General features: G+C 40.3%; 1 protein-coding gene across 4 annotated transcripts in view; it reads right to left on the bottom strand.

Moving 5' to 3' along the window:
* The window catches only part of PCDH11X (protocadherin 11 X-linked), a 594,276-nt gene extending 579,005 nt beyond the window's left edge, over positions 1-15,271 (bottom strand). For all 4 annotated transcript variants that reach the window (XM_010952652.3, XM_045515025.2, XM_010952653.3 and 1 more), the window contains exon 1: positions 14,966-15,271. The gene's annotated coding sequence lies outside the window, so the exon portion shown is untranslated. The remainder of the gene's footprint in view (positions 1-14,965) is intronic.
* Positions 15,272-15,554: the final 283 nt, after the last annotated feature.

The following is a 15,554-nucleotide window of genomic DNA, read 5'->3' as shown; positions in this document are numbered from 1 at the left end:
GAAGGTGTGTTTGCTAAGCAAAAGTTTACAACTCCATTCCATTAATCTATTAAAAGCCTAATGTGTTAGACATTTTTAGCAGGAGGGCAAACACTTTCAAAATAAACAGGGAAAATATTTAATTTTCTGTAAATAAGCAAAACATAAGTTTAATAAATTGGATCATTCATAGCGTTTATGGAACATTAAAACTTTAATGTATTTGGGGGTCCTAAGTAACAGGGACATGCTATTAAAATTAAGATGACTATAAAACTGTTTTTATAGTGTTTCTTCAAAACAAAATTCTTGGAGTCAAGACAGATCTATGTTGCAATACAGCAGTCTTATAGTGAAATTTCAGTCAAGTTTAAATTGCAGCATAAAAACTTCACGTAGAAGGTGTATCTAATATTCAACATGGTAAATTATTTAAAATATGTAAAACTGCCTTATAAAATGTAGGTTTTATTCATAAAATTTGTCAACGAGTTAACATCTTTAATTTGTTCAAAAAGAGTCACCATTTTTGGTACTTAATACACTTTTGTTTGGTATTTACTATCCAACTCTATAACCAAAATTAGTTGTAGCACTTTGGAACATTTCAGGTTATATGATCATTAAACATCTAATTTTGTGTTATTTCTGTAAGCTCTTTCACAATGGTAAAAGGTGTGATGGTATGATACAATAAAAAGCAGGGTGGCCAAAGAGGCCTAAATTCTATTCCAGACTCTCACTAACTAGCTTTTGTGACCTCTGGGGGCAAGTCACTTCAAAAGAAATGTAACCTTCTAGAAAACAACAAATCTTAAGTAGGTGTAATTAATTGTACTTAAATAGTATTTTTGTTTTATTAAGTTACTTCAGAAAAAGTGCAAGTTATGCAACAAAGAACAAAAATCCCAAAGGATGACTTTCCTAAGCAAAAATAAAAACAAAACAAAACCAAAAACACTGAATAAACCAGAGATTCAAGGGTATTACATGATGTCTAGGAACACGTGTTTCACTGAAATATCCCTACTTTCTCTATCTGGAGGCAATAATAATAAGAACAGAAGGAAAATCCTAACAGCAAACAAAATTAGTGTATTTTCATCAAAACATTGCTAGTTATGAGTTACCTCAGCAGACTGCTAGTCCCATCAAGCTTAAGAATCTTAAAACCTTTGCATTTTTGTCTGCAGAGAAATGTGAGCCCTAACCTAAAGTCCATATCTAAGAAATATCTCCTTTTCTCTTCTTTCCTTTATTAAAAATTTTAAATCACTGCATAATTCCCAGGATAAGTTATCTACAACCAATGACCCAATCTATTTAGCACAGTGAAAAGCTCATGAAATTTGTAGTTACTCCTAACTTGGTGGCCTTAGGTAAGCCATTTAGCTAATTCTGGACAGGGACGATTCTTCATTTGAAAAAAAAAAAAAAAATGAAAGGACAAGGGGGACAGAAATGTCTGTACCACCTAACTCACAGGGTTGTTTGGAGTGTTTGATGATTATATGTGACATCTTTTGTCAGGTACAAATTCACAAACAAATATTGATCTTATGTAGAGGAACTGCAGTTTAAAGGGAACTTTACAATAAGGATAGTGTTTACCTTTTATACTCTGTTGCACTTTGGCTGAATATATGTCATCGTTTATACTTTTAGGTCTACTAATTATCTCATGAGATTCATTAAAGAAACTAAACAGGGTTTGCTTCTCTGACAACAACAGATATTTTTGTAGTACCTTCTAATAATCGAGTTCTTCCAAGGGAAAACGAAGTGTGATGTCCCAGTGGGTAAAACTATTCACCTCCACGTGGTTAACTACTATTATAAAAATCTATCGTACAGAAATGCTTAAATGTAGTTCAAATAAAATGAGAAATCTGAAATCTCCCCGAAGTTCCATGCTGCAAGGACTTAGGCAGAGCAGCACACCTTGGTTTACGATTTAACATTCTACGCTTAAGTCAACCCATAGCAGTAATAGATTTTCCTTTTTTTCTTCCAAATACGCTCCCTCCAGACCTATGCTCACAAATATTTTTATGTTCACAGAGAAAGAAAACTCTCAGGAACTTGGCTGTTGTGTCTGAGCCCATTTTAAATTGAAACCAAATCCTCATTTTTTTTTTCTAAAAAGGCTTATCAGATTTATCCATCTTACTACTCTTCTCTTGTTCAATTTGATCATATCCTTATTTCTCAGTACACTAGAATTATTGTGTCATTGCATATTTATGTTATATGTTTTAAATTACTGAGGCCATTGATATTTTTTTAGTTGTACGTAATAAGATTTAATGAACGCTCACCAAAACTTTCTAATACAAATTCAAAACACCTAAAAGATCAAATATAATCAGTACATTGTTAATTTTTCCTTTGATATATAGCTTTAATCATATTTGAACCTAAAATCTGAGTACACACATTGGCTGATGGATGAATATTGTTCCGGAAATCATAAGAATAAAGATCTGGTGCTGTCTTTGACACTTAATAGATACGTGCCCTTAAGGGAAAAAAAAAAAAAACAACTTGTCTGCATGACTTTCCTCGTATGTCAAAATGGTCTAGTACCTGTTTCACAGGACGGTTGTGAGATTCAGATGAGATAAAATTTGTAAAACCCTTAAGTGCAAAGAAAATAATTTTTAAATGATAATGTAATCATTCACATAGTTAAAAACCTGGTGGTAGTGCCTTTCATACTTACTGAGAGGTGCTATTTCAGGTAATTTCTTTAGATTTAAAGCAAAGACTCATGATAAATCTACTTTGTTTTTATTAGTTTTTTTTTTTTTTCAAAAACTCAATTGTTTCCATTACAAGCAAAGCACGTTCTTAAGTGATTTTGTTGCTATCATGGGTGTACGATATAAAGATATAAAGTGTAATGACATTTTCAATGGAAATATTGAACATGTCCTCAAAGTGTCTTCTATTTCTTTGAATAATGATACTTCCTTGAGTTGTCAATTTCCATCCTGAACCTAACCTTAACTTAGAATTCTATTTTTTTTCCTGGTTAATATAACCAACCCATTTCCTTGGTAATGCTATAACTAACTTTTGCAATCCTATTATATTATTAGCAATTATAAGTATTTCAATAGTTAAGGTACATTACATGGCATTGTGTACTGCCCGATTGTATTCAACCTTCACTGACATCTATTTTAAATCTTTACTAAAATTATATGACTTATGATTAAAATTCTGTCCAGTTAAACAATATTTTCCTCTAACTAAAAACATCTCATTCTATTAAGATGTATCCATATTGCCTCTAAAACAGGGAAAAAAGAATTGACTTAAAGTTATACAGCTGGATTTGATTACTTTAATTGACAACATTTTGTTTAATATTTTTGGCTTTTCTAATATTTGGTAGATTAGTCCAAGAAATTATCTCATGTTTTTTCTTCCAGTTGTTATGATCCTGAAAGAGTCTGGTTTTTATATCATATTCAGTTTTATATAATTTTTGAGCTTTAATGCCACTATAAATTAACTCAGTTTTTTTCCCATTCTGTCTTAAGTCTTGACCAGCATATTTTCATAGAAGTGATATTTCTACTTTCTATAGAGTGAGTTTCCATCTCTAGCCTTTGAAAATAGAATCTGAAGAGGTCTGTTTGTTTTCATCTTTTTTGTCTTTTTTTTTTTTAATTTCTTTTCCTTTTTGTGTAGTTTTGAGTTTCCCCCTAAAAAAGATATATGATACTTTGCCTGCTATACATGCTTCCTCAGCCACATGGAAAAAAATCTATGCTTAACATTATTAAATAATGTTGAGAATAATGAAATCCAAGGCAATTTTGGCAGACACCCAAGTTCATTTAGCACTTACAAAAAGCATTTTAATCCAATCGGCCCTTTAGTTCACTGGGATCCTCAAGTTGCCACCAAACAAGCTCTGCTGTTGCTATTAAAGTATCAGAGCTTAGAAAAGGCTGATACAGTTTCATTGGGAAGGTGGGAGTTGCTGAATCCTAATGCCACAATTAAGACAGGAATCCCAGCTTTGAGGTGACAACTTTTTCCGTTGTTTCCCTAACCCTGCCAGAACCACAAGTGTGCCTTTCAACAAACACAGTTTAAACACTTATAACTTGACTTATCTCAATAGCTGCTTTCAGTGTTGTTTGTTTAATTTGACACTGGTTCCATACCAAGTTGTACTGCACAGACAGAAATGGAACTATGAAGATTTCCTAAAGGGATTATGAATGAAAAGTTCACTTAGATTAAATGGCTATTCTGCTATAGTCTATGATAAAAATCTACATGTGAAGAGAGCAGTTAGCATGGTGTCTAATTTATCATTTGTTCCTGCTTTGAGGAGGGTTTTAGCAAATGTAAAATAACTTCTACCAAATCTCTTTTGTTGTTCTTGTTGCCCTGCAAAATGCTGGACACTAAAAAGAGAATAAAAATACTCTCTTTAAGTTAGGTATATGAAAATTTAATTGGTAACTTTATTCTGATATCTGAGTAATTAACTGACATGTTCATTTTCAATATTTGACAAATGAATACCTTCAAGGAGCTCTACTATATTAAACTGCTCAGAATTTTTGGATCTCTTTAAAAAAGTTTTAAAAATATTGGTGAGCTATTGACACTGTGTGATCAATGGCTTTCTTTTTGAAATGGTATAAATGTATGTATATAGTGATTATAAAGTAGATTTGACTATAAAATGAGCAAGCAACTATTTTTTTTTCTGAACTACAGTTTCACCTGATCTAGTCACATCAAAGGTTAAAATAAATTTTAATATCCAAATGCAATAATTGTATATTAATTTTTAAAAATGTCATCCTTTACAAAACAGCTACATTGAATCTTTTTTTAAAAAAAAATCTTTTACCTTTTGCTTACTTCACCTTTTTCATGCTTGTTTACCAGACTGAGAATTAACCTCTTGCTGCTCAATGTGGTTTGACCGGCAGCAGCCTCTACATTCCAGGGAACTTGTTTGAAATGCAGAATTTCAGGCCCCAGCTAGAATCTACTGAATCAGAATCTACATTTTAACAAGATTCCCTTGAATGAATGGTATGTGCATTAAAGTTTGAGAAGCACAGGAATAGAATATAACTTCCTAGAAATTGGGGTTTAAAATAACAAGTCATCAGCAGTGATGGTGATTGATTAGAAATCGTGTTTTGGCTCTATTTCTTTCTAAAGTGCTTAGATTCTGTTAGAGCTATCCTGCTACATATATATTTTTAGCACTGGCATTTATATATATGTAATTATTTACACTTTATTCAATTCAGAAGCCATGTGAATTCAAACTCCCTTCCTTAAATAATCCTGCTTTGCACTCATTCACTTTATAAAATGGTCAGCTTGTATTCTACCTATTTATTGTATCTCATGGATGTTAAAACTGAGTTCATGGACCAAGACAAGTTGCAGGACATGGGACACTGTAAGAAATGTGGAGCCTGACTGAAGGCTAAAATATCAGTATTAAACTTAGCAATCTTTTTTCCTGGTGTAAATAGAAAAACAGTAGAAATCCTGCCTGAGAACCGCAGAGCAAGTGCCCATGTGAAAGTTTTATCGTGTGTGTGTGTGTGTGTGTGTGTGTGTGTGTGTGTGTGTGTGTGTGTGTGTGTATTACACATTCCTAAGTCTCTCTTTTAAAAAATTCAGTATATTCACATGTTTTTTGTAGACATTTGATCCTAGTAAAACTAGCAAGTAAGTATCAAGTAACAGTTAAGGATTCCAAATATACAATATGAGAAGTGAGAAGCCAGCCTAGGTAGTTTCCAAAAAGCTGCATATTCCACCTCAAACTGAAAACCAGGCCCTAGCACCTAACACTGTGGCAGTGCTCTTCTCTACTTGATTTCCTTTTTTCCCCTTCCTTTCCCTCTGTCATAAAGTAAAAGGCTTTGCTTTCTCCTATTCTGCCTGCCTACCTTTGCCTGACCTAACACACACACACCCCCCTACCCCGACATGAGCAATAAGATCATGCAACAAACAGATCAAACTTCAGGAAATTTACTTAAAATCTTTCCCAAATTATATTTAAGCCTTTATGAAAATGTACATTTAAGTCCTTAGGTAAATATGCAATTATAAAAATGAAACCATCCTCCAGGGTATGTAATATCTTGCTATCTTAAGTAAATGGGCTTTTCAAATCATTTTTAAAGAGTTAAAATATTCATATACTTTAAGGCATTGATAGTTTAGTCTATTCACTCGGTTTTCATGTCAAGACTACATTTTACATGTTTTATAATGTAATATGCACAACCGACGTGCTGTTATTTATCTAAATTCAAAACAAAGTGTGGAAAATATAGTATTTTCTATATCTGGGTCAGATTGGGTAATTGTCCAGCTTAAGAAAGCCAAAGAAATAAACAAGTCCTGTATATATTTAACTTTCTGATAAGGGACAAAACTATTACTGCATTTGATCAAAGCAGGGAACAAGCAAGGTCGTAGAGTCAACTAATTAACGTTATCACCCAATACCTTACATGAGCTCCTGTTGCACTCATTTCACATCTCCAAGCCTTAGTTTTGTTATCTGTAAAATTAAGGGGTCGGGTGAAATGATCTTTCTGTTCCCTTCCATTTCTAGACTTTAAGAAACCTGTACTACACTTAGTATACCATAATGTACCACCTGGACTCAATACGTGTTGAGTCTTTATGCGACTATTTATTACTTTGTTGTTGTTGCTTATTGTTTTTGCCCAATTGGAATGTAAGCTTCTCAAAGCAGATACTGCCTTAAATTTCTTTAAAGGCCACGTTGCTCAACCCAGTCCAGCCACCACATTTAAAGTATTGCAATGCTGGACAAGCAATAGGTTTTCAGATATTGATGGTTAATGGATCGATGCGTTGAAACTAGAAATACCTGCAGAGCCAAGGGACAAGGAAACAATATGTGCTGCAGCTTTCTGCAAAACATCACATAACTTTTTTTTCATTGGAAAGGACCTTGAAATAATTTTAAATTTCTTCCTTTTTACTTTTGGGAAAACTGTATTCCAGGGAAATGAAGTTATTTGCCCAAGATCTCTCTCTGGATACTAATAAAATATAAATCATAAAATATCTTGTGTTCACACAATTTCAACAAACCTGCTCTCACTTCCCGTACCAAAAACCCCAGGATAAAGAAATTTATAATCCTGAGGACAACAGAAAATGATCTGCATATTGGGAGCTTACTGTCCTTTGGTTGATATGATGCAAACCTACATGCAATTGATTCCCAAAGACATTTTGCTTCAAAGATGGCATGTCAGAAGAAAATCGCTGTTTAAAATCCATTGTCAAATATTCTCTAAAATAAATCGTACATAAACACATAGCTGTCCTAAAAGAAAAATGAATTAGGCAGTAACACTAAATGTTTGCCACAGTAAGTAAACTTAAACTTTATGGAGTCTCATCATGATGGGTAATAATTTGAATTATTCCTATAAATAAAATAGAGGAAGTACACGAGCATCTATGAGCATATACTGTTAAATTTCAATAGTCCCACTATCTTATACATAATTTTTACAGGGTTAGTGTACAAGACTCCAGATAGGAGGAGATTATGACACCAGTAGACAGTTAGTTGACAGACTTATTTAAATGTGCTTGGATACACTTGTCAACGAAATTTTTTTTAATCCAAGGAGCATTTTTTTGGTTTTTGTCTTATTTTTTCATTCAGAACTTTGAGAAAGTATACTCAAAGAAATGAGAGGCAAGGCAGGGCATGGGGAAAAGCCCTGGATTGGAAATCAAAAATCCTGTATAGGTTTCTCCTCTTACTAACTGGAAAGCCTCAGAGACCTGATTTCACCTGTCTGACCTTCAGTTTCTCCATTGACAAAATAGGTATAACCATGCTTTCTTTCTCTACTCAAAGTTTTTTAAGAGAGTAAAATAATCTATTTACTTTCAAAATTATATAAAATATAGGATACTGTACAAATGAAAGGCATTAAACTAAGAGAATGACTTAAAGCAAAAGGGTGGCAGAAAATTCAATGTTTTGTTTTCATTTCATATGATGACAGTAAATGAATTGTAAAATCAGTAAAATCTCGATTTGTATCCTAATCACTTAAAGATTTTAAAAGAAATGAATTTTCATATAGTTTAATTAAAATCCACTAGTAAATTAGTTTTATTATTGTCATGCTAAAGGATATGTTAGATTAATAAAAATAGTTCTTATTGAAGAGAGAAAAATCCTCTCCCAGGATTTATTCTCTTCCTTCTTTTGTCTTTCCTTTTTTTGTTTTCCTAAATCTACATATTCAAGATGAGGAGATTAGGTGGAAAAAATCATTCTTTCAGATCTGGGCTGAAAATGACAACTATAGCCATTGTCACTGTTAGCTTCAAAATTTATTACACTGATTTGGTGCTTAATACATTCATGACAATTAAAAGGACAGTTTAAATCCTTGATCAGTTGAGGATTTTCAGAGTATGAAAGATAATAGAAGCATTTATGATTTTTGCCAAGTCACTCTTCTAATTCAAAAACCATAATTGAAAAAGACTCTTTATCCAATTTATTTTTACTGTTTGATAATGAGAATGCAGTCTTTCCACAGATGTAACCAAATCTCAAAAGACACTTTTCACCCTAAAATAGCTTTCTCCATGTGATAAACCTGTGCTTTACAATTAATGCTGCACAGGGCATAAATCTTGAGGGACCATGGCACATAGGTCCCTTGATGTTTTCTCATGGCAACAGATGACCACATTTTGGGGATGATGCCTTCGTGATGAACTTCCATTGAAAAATAGCACCATTTCAAATATGATTAGAATAACTTAAACACTGCAAGTCAGTCTGGAATATCAAGGCATCTTACCTAGTTTTCTTCATTCTGGATACCGAATGATCAATAAAGTCTTCAGATAATAGAACTCTGCTCAGACAATGACATGTAATTTGGAATGTTTTGAAGTCAATCCAATTAAATGTACTTATACATTTTATTTTTCCCAAAGGTAAAATTTACATATGTTATTGATGAAAGAATGTATCATCTATTTTTATGGCATACTCTTTCTTCCCTCCCCAGTTCCCAATGATGTTGGGCCAACCTCAGTGCATGTGAAGATATGGACAACCTGAGAATTGCCCATTTTTCACACATACAAAAAAATAACTTCCTAAGAATGCAGTAAAAAACAAGGGTTCCTGTCTGAAGACTGACATGGTAACTGTGTATGTTTGTATAAACATTATGAACATACTTTGACAAAGGCCTTAAAATCCTCCGTGTGTGTGTGTGTGTGTGTGTGTGTGTGTGTGCGCGCGTGCGTGTGTGTGTTTCTGTTTGTGGGGAGATCTGTCTGAGGAGGACGCCCTCTCAAAGTATTTAAATTTCAGTCACTATGACAATCCCACAAAGCAAAAAGGAGAGGGGACTAAAAATAAGAAACTTTCACTGAAAACATAAAAAGAATGACCCACGGGAAAAGGACACTCCAGAAAGGACGAGACGCAGAGAAACATTTCCAGGCGTGTGTGGTGAGAAATTCAGAAAAGTTGGAAATACTCCCCAAAGTACAATACTTAAATTCCTCGTTGTAACCAAAGGGAAACAGACATTTGCAGGCATAATAAAAAATATAACAAATCTCAGGAATTCCACTATAAATGTTGTTTGAAATAAAATAGCAAAAGACACACACAGACAGCAAGAAATCTCAGTGAGGAAAACTGGACAAATCTGTAAGTTTGAAGTAGAGGTTCCTCAGTTCCTTTTTTTTTTTTTTTTTTCCAAGCTTCTTTGAGGTCACTGAAGGGGAAAAGAGTCCACATGGTTAGTGGGAAGGAAGACCTAAAATATGGATGAGGGAAGAAATTACCTAGGTAGGTAATGCAGGAAAGAAGACTGACAAGAGAAGGGAATGGAATAGAGACAGAGGTGTTTGCTAGTGACTGAGGGGAGGAAAAAGCCAAGATTAAGGGACTCTTAATTGTTGGCAGGGAAAAAGCTGAAGTGGGTAAGGGTGGGAGACACCATTTAGGGCACCGAGATGATGTAGTGGGGCTGGTACTGTGTGGAAAACGGAAGGCGGTGGGGATAGGTGTGCTTCCAAGTGGCCGAAGGAGTTTACCGTGACGGTGGGAGAAAATGGGGACTTTGGAAGGCTGGGTGGGGAAGGTGAGATGAACATGGAGATATAACTGTATAGATGATAATAACTAAAGAGGAATTTGCTTTCCCCAAATAGCAACCTTTTCTTTCTTAGATCTAGTGATCTACCTTAGACTCTCTTCATTCATTTGTCCTTTTTCCTGGATGTTACAGTATCTTCTTAACTTATGTGCTTCCACTCTCTATTCCAATCCATGAGTTGATTCAAATATACATTTAAAGACAACAACAAAAATGTTTTTATTGTATGCCACCTACTGCCCAATTTTCTCACCGTTTTGTCGTGTTGTTTTTAACACAGCTGCTTGAAACATCTTCAAAGGTGGCCTATGCCTACAAAATACACACATACCTCCTAACCACACAGTGGGTGGGATGTCAAGCCCTCCACACCTCCCCTTACTTAGTCTGTATTAGGCTCTTCTAGGTCTACTTCCTGGCTAGCCACTGCCTAGGAATGCCTATTTTTCAAAGCCAGAGAGACACTTTCTTTATGAATCTTTCCTCAACCTCTTAGCAAAAATTAATTCCTCCCTCCATTATGTTCAATTAGAGCATTAATCACATTGGATCATAAATTTCTAAGCCTCCAAACTCCAAGAGGCCCAAACTACCTTTCCACATTCTCTTTTGTATTCCTGGAGCCTAGCACATTGTCTGGCACGGTAGGTGACTAATTCGTGTTTGCAGATTCTTTGCTGAATAAATAGATGACACCTCCTTTCACACACGTGAAGCAAGATTATTGGAGAAAATTAGATTTCAAATTTCCACCCCCGTCCCACTAATAGAAAACGTGTCAGCCATACATATGTCGTCAGCTTAACTTAAAGCCAGTGGTTTATATAAAGTCTCCTTGTCGGTGTGTCTCCCTTCCCTTCCCTCAAAACCTTCTAAATCCTGGCTAAAGGCTGTTGTGGACTGCTCACATAGGAAAAAAGGAGAATTTTCTGCTTTCTAAATCCCCTACCAGATTTCTTCCTGCCACCAGCAGTCTGGAAGCTCTCTATCAGGAATTTCTATCTTGCAAAGAACATAAAGTTTTGAATACCAAGAGAAGAAATAATGTGAAAACTGCAATTCCTCCTGCCAGGGCTCCCAGCTGCCAAAACCTACCATTGCTTGGGCATCCATCAGAATCGCATTCTGGTGATTAAAAAAAAAAAAAAAAAGGCTCCTTTCAACCCTTAGCAAATGACTAAATTCTAGAAAATGAATGTGCTTTTATGCTTGTTCTGAGTTTTCTTCCCATTCTTGTATTTCAAACGCATAGCAACTTTAAGTTTGCTGCCTTTTCTGATACATCACGTAAGGGAAGACTTCCATCCAAGGAAAGGAAACAAAACGGAAGAATTCTTCGCTCCTGCTCCCCTTCCCCCAAATCTCCCACCTGCCTACACACCAAACTACAGTCAGTAGGGAAGCAGTTTGCTGCGATCCCCTCTGAATGCAATTTCTTTGGGAAGGAAACAACTCAGTTCCCAGGCCCAGCTGCCTCTACGCACCCTGCATTCGTCCCCTCCCTCTTGCCCTGTGCAATCTTCTCCGAATGCGCCCTGCGGTCCCTCTCCTAGGGCTAAAGAATTGTCCGCAATCAGGGGAAACGGATTAGCTTCCAATTCGGGAAAGCAGGGGGCTGCTCCTTCAAACGAGAGCAGCAAACTCAGAAGGGAAGCCGCAGCGGGCTTCCGTCTTGTAAAATCCTATTCTTGAATCGTCCCAATTTGGCGCGCAGGTCTCTAGAAGTGACTGCGCAGCCTTATAATAAAGAGGACAGTGGCCTCTCCCCTGCGGCAGCAGCTCTTAGAGTCTTCTCGCAACTTCCCGTTTCCAGTGCCTTCTTTCGGTTATGGGGACTCTCCTTCCTCACCATCGCCTCCGATCCCCCCCCCGCCCCATTTCATTGAGAAGACGACCCTCTTCGCCTTCTAGGCAGCTCTGCTCTGTTGAAGGCAAAGAGCCACGGGATTTTAAGGATGCCGGTCTTCATATCTCCCTTCCTCATCACTCGGGGAGGAGAGAAAATAGCGGAAATTTAACACCGGTAACTGTTACGATTTCACCTGAAGAACTTGCCCTCTAGAATGCCGCTAAAGAAGTAAATTCATAGTGAATAGTGAAGGTGCAAGGTGAAAATGGGAGGGAATGGGGGTAGGGGGGCAGGGAAAAGGAGGAAAGAGTGCGGGAAGACTCTCCTTGTGTATTGGATTCCCGGGTTCCAAACCGGTCACGGCCGGGGCCCGCAGTCGCCGCCCCCGCCGCGGGCGCCTCCGCGCGCCTCTGGGGAGCGAGTGAGCGGGAAGGAGGGGCCGAGAGCGAGAGCGCGGGAAGGAGGCCGCCAGGAAGCGACGGCGGCTGCGCACGGGGAGCGCGCGGGGCAGGGCCGCCCGCGCTCCCGGCCGAGACCAGCTGCCCGGCCGCCGCTCTGCCCGCCGAGCCGCTCCGGGGCTGACATCATTGCCGGAAGGAGGGGCTGCCCGGGCAGGGGCGACTGGAGAACAAGGTTCTAGGGCCTCGCTGGTGGAGGCGCTCCCTCGCCGCTTGGCAAGCGCAGCGCGGTGGCAGCGGCGGCTCGATTCAGCCCGCGTGAGCTGCGCGCGGCAATTCTTAATTTAGCGGAGGGAGAGAGGTATCTTTAGACCTTAGCGCGTCCATCTCTTGGTTCATTCGTCAAAACCGCCCGCACACCGTCCGCGCTTCCTCGGATGAATTAGACAAAGGCAAGAAAGGGGGAAACATGTACAAATGCTATTACTTCGACTTGCTTTCAAATGCCCCCCACCCCCACCCCACGTGAAAGGACAGCCCTGAGGCTGATTTCCCGCCGTGTTTGTTTCAAACAAGATTGAGAGTGGAATTCCATTAAGTCTTCAAGTTCAGAAGGTGCTCGCAAGTACTCTTTTTTTCTTTTTACTTTTTTGAGTCACACCTGTTTTTAACCTTTTATGGGAGGGACAAGAGTCGCTTTAGTCATAAAGCACCGCTACCTTCCCCAGTGTTTTTGTTCAGTGTTCAGAATTCTTCTCCGCACGCTCCTCAGGTTGTTTCCTGGTTGCAGCGCTAAGAACACGTAAGCAGCCTCTCTAACACCATCATCCCCTCCCCATATTTCCTGCCCCTTTACCCGCCTATCCCGATTTTTAAACAGTTTCTGCCACACACTTCCCTGAGCATAGAAACGGTTCCCATGCTCTGTTTAAATCCCACCTGGAGATGTTTCCACACACGGACTTGCTCTTATTTTGTTCCTATTTCATTTTATTTATTCTTTGGTCCCAGCCCCTCCTCTCTCCGGTCTTTGCTTTGTGGGTGTGTGCCGCAGTGGCGCAAGTTTCAATCCCCAGCCCCGCCAGGAGCCCACATTTTGGAAGGGCACCCGGCTCGGAGATTCGACGGCCCGCCCGCAGCCACGCGCGCGCGCACGCACACGCACTCCACACGCGCACCCAGCGCCCTGCACCCCAAACCGCAAAGGCGGCCAAAGCAGGGAAGCGCGGAATAATTCATTCTGGAAGCCAAGAGGCCGTTTTCAGTGGAGCTCTGGAAGTCTTCCCTTGGGGGAAGGAAGGAAGAGGTTCGTTCTATACACTCTTGAAAGCTGACATCCCCCCCCCTTTTTTTTTGCAAGGGGAGGATGTCAGTTTGCGGGTAATCGCTCCTGTGCAAGTCGTGTCTCCAACCGAGGGCAGACTGCCGCTCAGCTCATCTAAGTCTCTAAAGAAAAGGACCCATTTAAGGCGACGCGCTTTTTAAAAGTCACCTTTTCCGATGACGCTCTTAAGAGGCATTCGTTTTCGCGAAAGGGGGCTGTTTTCTAGCTACGCGCTTAAAAAAAGACTAATTCTTTTGTGGACAGATAACTATTTTCCGGTTCTATCTTAGTAAACGTCATTCATTTATGGGATAGGTAGGGGGTTTGGGGCTAAGGGATTAAAAGTCAGTTCTTTCGAGAAAGAGGAACCCTTTTATGTTGAGCTACGCTCTTAGAAAAAGTCATTTTTTAAAAATTAAGAAAATGATGCCGCTTTTCGGCTACGCGATTATGAGAAGTTCTTTTTTTAAAAAGCTAGACAGAATCTTCCACACCTACCATCTCCACATCCAGCAGGTGCTGGCTGAGCACAGCCCCAGAAGTAGGGCGGGAAGGAAGGGCGGGGAGGCGAGCGGAGGGCGGAACGGCGCGGGGGTCCCTGTGCGCTCCGTGGTGCGCTGCGCTCTCCTCTCTGCGCCAAGGGTCGGGTCCCCAAGGCTGAGAGCGAGCCTGGCAGGGATCCAAACCACGAGCCCCCGGAGACAGGAGCGCAGCTCAGCAGACCCCGGCGCGTGGTCGGAGGCGGGCTCTGGGCTCCAGGCACTGCCCCTCAGGTCGGACCGCTCCACCAGGCTCACCGGACTGTGATCTTTGCTTAGCACCTGCCCCAATCTTAGAGTTTCTCTCAGTTTTGCGGAAAGCTGGCTGTTTCCGTAAAAGTGAAAGACCTTTTTGCACGGCCAGTGTCGGAGAAATTCATGCGCGGACACTTTTCTGACAGAAGTGAGAGTTTTCGCAAAGTAACCAAGCCAAGCCGACTGGTGGCTGTGCCAAAAAGATATTCGAGCTGCGCTCACCTCCGGGATTTGCTCTCTCTCTTATCTCCCAGGAGGAGATGGGGGGAAGGGAGGACACAGGAAGCGTCTCTAAAACCACTCGGTGGTCACAGTCGAGACCCCAAAAGCAGGCAGCCGGAAGCCTCCGCGCAGTAAGTGCGGGGAGACTCGCGTCTCACACGCCGCACTCAGTTCTGGCACCCGGACCGGATACTTACCCTGTTGTCGAAGCCAGTAGAGAAGAATGAGGTGGGAAGTGAAAAAGAGAAAAGGCTTCCGCCGACTCCACGGAGACTGCGATTGCTGTAGCGGGGCTCTACCGCTACAGCTCGCAGTCCGCGGAGCAGTTGGAGTCGCGCAGGCTTCCTTTGAGGCTGTTTGGGCAGCCCGGGTTGCCTGGGCTGCCTGTGTCGCCTATGTCGCCGCGGCCACTGCCACTCTGCGCACTCTGTTTAGCTGGCTTTCTGCTTTGCCGCGCGGGCCGCTGCGTGCAGCTCAGGCTCACGGCTCCTCCCGCCCTGACAGTTCGCCGACTGCAAGGAGCCAGTGCCGAGCCAGCCCTTTTCAATGGCGAGGGGGAGGGACTAGATTGAGGGGGAGAAGGGGGAAGGAAGGGGGGTGAGCGAGTGGAGGGCGGGGGCGGGGGGAGAGAAGTGAACCAGTGCCCGGGCCGCCTGCTGGGAGGGGATGGCGCAGCACCAACTGCCGGGTACCCCCCTCTGGTCCCCACTCTCGGCACCCCACATCCCCCACCGCTTCGGGGGCGGCCCCTCCCAGATGATGGGGAACCGGGGAAGAAGGGCGGGG

Source organism: Camelus bactrianus, chromosome X (genome assembly GCF_048773025.1).
Source record: "Camelus bactrianus isolate YW-2024 breed Bactrian camel chromosome X, ASM4877302v1, whole genome shotgun sequence".
Taxonomy (NCBI): Eukaryota; Metazoa; Chordata; class Mammalia; order Artiodactyla; family Camelidae; genus Camelus; species Camelus bactrianus.
The sequence above is the reverse complement of the archived record's forward strand: the minus strand, read 5'-3'. Positions and strand labels throughout refer to the sequence as shown.